This window comes from Anopheles gambiae, chromosome 3, assembly GCF_943734735.2.
Source record: "Anopheles gambiae chromosome 3, idAnoGambNW_F1_1, whole genome shotgun sequence".
NCBI classification, from domain to species: Eukaryota; Metazoa; Arthropoda; class Insecta; order Diptera; family Culicidae; genus Anopheles; species Anopheles gambiae.
In genome coordinates, this window is record NC_064602.1 from 50,036,485 (window position 1) to 50,042,550 (window position 6,066).

Below are 6,066 nucleotides of genomic sequence, written 5' to 3' on the forward strand. Positions count from 1 at the left end.
GTGGAAGGGATATTTATAAATCCAATAAAAAAAGAAAATTTAATTGCTCTTTTTACATTCTTATTTATTCGGCGATACAACCGCTGTACCATTTCGTAATTCCGGCATTAATGGTGATGCCAACTTGCCATTCTATATTGGGCGTACTACCCCCCATTGTTCTTGTGGACGACCTTACATACTTCACGAGCTGGGTCGCCGGTTCGATACGTGTAAAATGATCAGCCTGACGATAAGGATGCTGACGAGCTTGATGCGCGCACGGTAGTGAGATCGCAGTACATTTATTATGTTGTAGCGGATCTTTCATTGTCATTACTCAAATTTGAATCAATGTTCATCATACAATTAGAATCTTCTTATCGAATGCGGCCAAGAGGGTTTCTAGAATCGAATGCGGCCAAGAGTCTTATCGAATGCGGCCAAGAGGGTTTCCAATGCGGCCATATTCTGACAGTGTCTATGTCTCATAAGCTTATGTTAAGTATAAATTAAATTCTAGATACAAACACATTTCACATTTACAAACGATTCAGTGATGAGTATACGAGGGATATTTGAAATTGTGTTATTCGCAGAGAGTTTTTGAACATGGGTATGGACATGGTAAAGTCAAACTGCCCGGGATGTTGATTGAATCTACGAATCAATGCGTTGAGTGATGCGTTACTGCTATACAGAGTGTTGACGCGATTTTCGTGTAAAATTTGACGATACCTCGAAGTGATACGCGGGACTGTAAAACGTAGATTACTGACTAAATACGGATCATCAATCGTTCTGAACAATAACCCATCTAAGAAGCAAACTTGAGCCTACAGCGTCTAGTTTCTAAGGACTAGGCCCAGACGTAGCCAGCGTTGATTGTAGGATGCTAACGTTGATACGTCTGTCCAACCTAATTTCCTGATTGCAAAGCTTATAACTTTTTTGGACCATCTCAATTCTGTTTTTTAGTACGGCCGTGTACGAAAAATGATACGATACAGAAGCGATATATCCGCCAATTATCTGAGACAAACGGAAAAGTATCAAACGAACCAACTTTGAACGAATGGAAGTTTTATCTGTTTTATAAAAGTTTATTAAAAAGCCTAATATATCAGTAATAACTATTTCGTTGATTCGAGATATTGCTTTCTAATTGCCCGGTAAATGCTCTTGATTTATAATAGAAAAACAACGTGAAGTGCAAGCAAGATTACAAAAAAGAAAACCGTTGTTTTTATTTGATATATTATTGTTCTTCTGTTACTACTGCTATTAGCTTTTTCCATCAGAGAACAAGTTTTTCAAATTGTGTGCTAGAAAGAAATGGTTATATACAGTCATTATCCGATATACGCTATCGTACGGGACCGAGCACAATTACGAATCTCGAGTTTTCGCGTATAGCGGATTCCTATGGAAAAATAGTGTACACTACCGGTTCGAGGGTTGAAATATATCCCCAGAGAGTTATGCTTTAATGTTTTTTGTTGTAAAACAGGTATCTTTTGCACAAATTTAATGCAAAATGCTTTAAGAACACTAAAGAAATCCAAAAAGAGCATACAATATTTCAAAGAATTAAAATAATTGCAAAAAACACATGGAGCTGTCAAATTTAGAGGAATCGCGTATTGCGAATTCGCGTATATCGAGTATCGTGTACTGCGGATAATTGCTGTACACTGTTTTTCGAGTCAGTTTATAGTGTCAGTTTCTCCAATAACTGCCTCACGTTTCTTCAACAGCTCAGCTGTCACAAATAATAATAGCTGTTGAAAAACATATAACAAGTTTTTAATAATGCTGTTCACAGAGCCGGAAAACCGTTTGTATATTTTCTGTGCATTTTCTTTCTACTAACACATTTTACTATAATCATTAATCCTAATTTGGTAGAAATTCCCGGTTGATCACGGACTCTTTAAGGGACAAATCTGTCCAACAAACATTCAAAACCGCTTTAGACGAGTCTCTACTGCCAAAAAACAGATATGAAAGCCAGAGCGAGCGAGAGGTGGAATGCTCGAAAACCAAAAATAATTAATTGTTCAATAAATATACTGCCACCACGTCGTGAAAACACCAAATCTAGCTGGTTCGACGAAGAATGCAGATAAGTTACCGAACGTAAGAGCAATGCATACCGAGCAATGCAGCAACGGCATAGAACGTGGGCATGTGACGAGGAATATACCCGGCTCAGACGCGAAGAGAAACGAGTTCACCGCTCCAAGAAGCATGCTTTGGAAGAGCAAAACATGCGGCAACTCGAGCAAACCAGAGAGGCGTACGGACCGACACGAAAGTTTTACCAAGCGATGGCAGGTCACCGAAACAACGTTATACTTAAGGAAACCTGCTGACGCAACAAGGATGGAAATTCGTTAGTAACCAGCCAAAGGGCTCCTCGCGGTGGGCTTAGTCTTCTTCTTTGGCTCAACAACCGATGTCGGTCAAGGCCTGCCTGTACCCACTTGTGGGCTTGGCTTTCAGTGACTAATAGATTTCCCCCCATAGCAGGATAGTCAGTCCTACGTATGGCGGCGCGGTCTATTTGGGGATTGAACCCATGACGGGCATGTTGTTAAGTCGTACGAGTTGACGACTGTACTACGAGACCGGCTCGGTGGGCTTAGTACTTTGATGAATTACCCAACGACCAGTTTAATGAACAGCTAGAGGCTCCACCAGTAGATAGTAGCCGGCATCGCGAATAAATGAACATATTTTAACAGTCGTTTAAAGTTCATTTTGGTTTAACCGAGTTCATTTGTTGTTCATTCCTGTTAAAATTAACGATCGTCAAAACAGTTAACGACTGCTCGATATCCCATATAGGCTAACACGGGGAAAAAAATTCGAGCAGTATAATTAAACGACTGTTAATTTGTATCGCATACGCTCTTGACAGTCGTTTGTTTAACGACGGCATAGGACCAGTCGTTAAAATTAACAAATGAACTCAATGCGTGCGCGATGTCAAATTCTAGCAATTTTTAACGACTCTGGTTAATTTTTAACGACTGTTAATTTTAAACTATTTATTTCGCGATGCCAGCTAGTATCATGCTATTGCCATCTAATATTGACAAAACCCAAAAAGATATTCGTTGGCTAAAACATAACAAGGGACCCGGGTTCCGGAACCGACGGAATCGCAGCTGAACTGGAGGGGCACGACTAGAAAACGAGGTTCATCGAATTGTTACTGAGGTGTGGGATAGCGAATCATTGCCTTGTGATTGAAATCTCGGCATCATCTACCCCATATACAAGAAGGAAGATAGGTTGGACTGCAACAACTATAGGGGTATTATAGTGTAGAATACCGCCTATAAAATATTCTCCCTGATCCTTCAGGATCGTCTTGTCCCGCACGTCGAAGAGATAGTCGGAAACTATCAAAGAGGATTCCGAAACGGAACATCAACTATTGATGAGATCTTCACCATGCACCAGATTGCCAGGGTAAAACTATACGATGCTATAAGCTTTTTTGGAATCCCGGGCAAATTGATAAGGCTAGTTAGAATGACTATCACCGACGTCACACGCCAGATGAAGGTGGATGGAAAACTCTCAGGGCCTTTTGCTTGCCTGTCTCCTATTAAACCTGGCGCTAGAGAGGGTCATCCGTGACTCGAGGGTGGAGACTACGGGGACCATCTCCTATAAGTCAACCCAGATCCTGGCATACGCTGAAGATATAGACATCATTGGTCTTTGGCTCTCCTATGTAGCAAAAGCCTACCAAGGGATCGAGCAGGTGGCAGAAAACCTCGGATTGCATATAAACGGGGCACAGACCAAACTGATGGTGGCAACATCAGCGGGCCTACCAATAAATAATACAAACCTACAGATGGTGAACAGATTGGTGATATACAGATTGGTGAACGCAATGTCGTCCCAGAATTCAACTATCTTGGGGCAAAGGTCAGCAATTACAATAGCATGGAAGCTGAGTTGCGCGCAAGGATGCTGACTGCCAACCGGTCATTCTACAGCCTGAAAAAGCAGTTCACCTCCAAGAACCTGTCGCGACGGACGAAGCTGGGACTATATAGTACCTATATAGTACCAGTACTCACATACGGCTCTGAGACATGGACAATGTCCAAATCTGACAAAACCCTCCTAGCCGCGTTCGAGAGAAAGATGCTCAGAAGCATCCTTGGCCCCGTTAGTGTGGAAGGACAATGGAGGAGCCGCTATAATGATGAGCTATACGAAATGTACGGCGACCTCTCTATCTGTACAGGCTCCGGTGGGCTGGCCATATTGTCCGCATGAAAACGGACGACCCAGCCAGCAAAGTTCTTTTTAAACCGTTTACAAGGACAGAGGAGGCGTGGTAGGCCCAAATTGAGGTGGAATATTGAGAGGAAGCGTCCGCAATGAACGTCGGGCTAATGGACTAGCAGACGAAGGCGCGAGACCGTGAGCGGTTTCAGACACTCTTGCGACCGGCCAAGACTGCAAAGCGGTTGTAGCACCGGATAAGTAAGTAAGTAAGTGAGTGAGTGAGTAAGTAATCTGGTAGGAGATATTGAGAAAATAATTACGATAAGGGCATGTTTCAAAGATATGGCAATTTCCCTGTTTTAATAGACATACATTCTATATTGGATAGATTGAATAAAGTAAAATTTAAAAATAAACTTGGTCAATAGTATGCCAAACAGGATTTTCGATGGAATGGAAATTGCTGAAAAAGCAACAAAACATAAAGTATTAAAAAATGATCGCAATTCATTCAAGTGCGACTGTTGGAAATAAAAGGCCAAAATAACATTAACTTATTATTTTAAGGGCTACCTGCATGAGACAAATAATAAAAATGGTGCATTTCATATTTAAAACTCTGGAGATCGGCTTTCCGAGAGCTATGAGACTCAATAAAATGAATACAGTCGATGTCAGACTTACAACAATTTATAATATGTTCAATATGTCATTTTTGTAACTAATTTTATGTTTTGTTGAATAACGTGTTGTTATACTGAAAAACGTTTCTACAAACGTATTACATCATAGCCGATTCCTGAGCAATCATGCATTTTTTCTTCAAAAACTAAAAAAAAAATCATTTGAAATGTCGTAAAAAAGCGCATTCATAATGAAAACAGTCCAAGCAACAAAAAAGTTCTACTAGCTAAATCATCAATTATTCAGTCAATAATCGAACAATTCATTGAAATTCAGCTAGCTTTTTTATCCATTGTAATCCATTTCCTTCTCTTTCCTTTCCTCATGACCTACACATCACTTGATCAATATAGTGTTAACGGTGAAATCTCAACTCTGTTACACAGCATCAGTTTTGTCCCTACTGTTCAGGAGATGAATATGTGCTCATCATTTTTTATTCCGTCTCTCATTTTATTGTATCGTTTGTAGCTGTTAGTGTATGAAAATAATTCGCAAACTCAGAAAAGCGCTATACAAAAAAAAAAACACAAATGTATGCATGCATGCATATCCGATAAAAAAGTGAGGCGGTGATTTGTAGCATATTGAGAGACCGGATGCAAGTCCAAGCAAACGATGAAAAACCAAACAAAGTTATCGTCATTCAACTCTCTGTTGGGTCACCTATTGTGTTTACCCGCAAAAGCGTCAGGTCAGTGGTTTATGGTAAAATTCATTCAATAATCTGTTTTATGTAACACAAAATGCTCTTTGTCTTGTTTGGCAGTAGTTAGGATATATATCGGTATGCCCAGCACTTGTGGTAGTGCGATGCAAAGATTTGAATAAAATAGTCAGCAATTCTTTGATGGATTTTTTTTACGGAGAAAAGCAGCATCGACCGCCTTGCTTAATGGAATAAATTTGTTACTAAATGAATACATTATTGCACATGTATGCTGTTTTTGGTTTGGACTTAGGATTAATTAGATATGTTTTGACGTTGTGGAGTACTATTGATTTATTACTTCTCATAAAGATGCTGTTTAGACAAATAAATGTAGTTTTTATATGTTATGTTATATGTTTTCATTATTGTTCAAGGGGAATGGTCTAAAAAGTCTTATTGTTCATTCCGAGATTTTAGTCATTCTTTCACTTTTT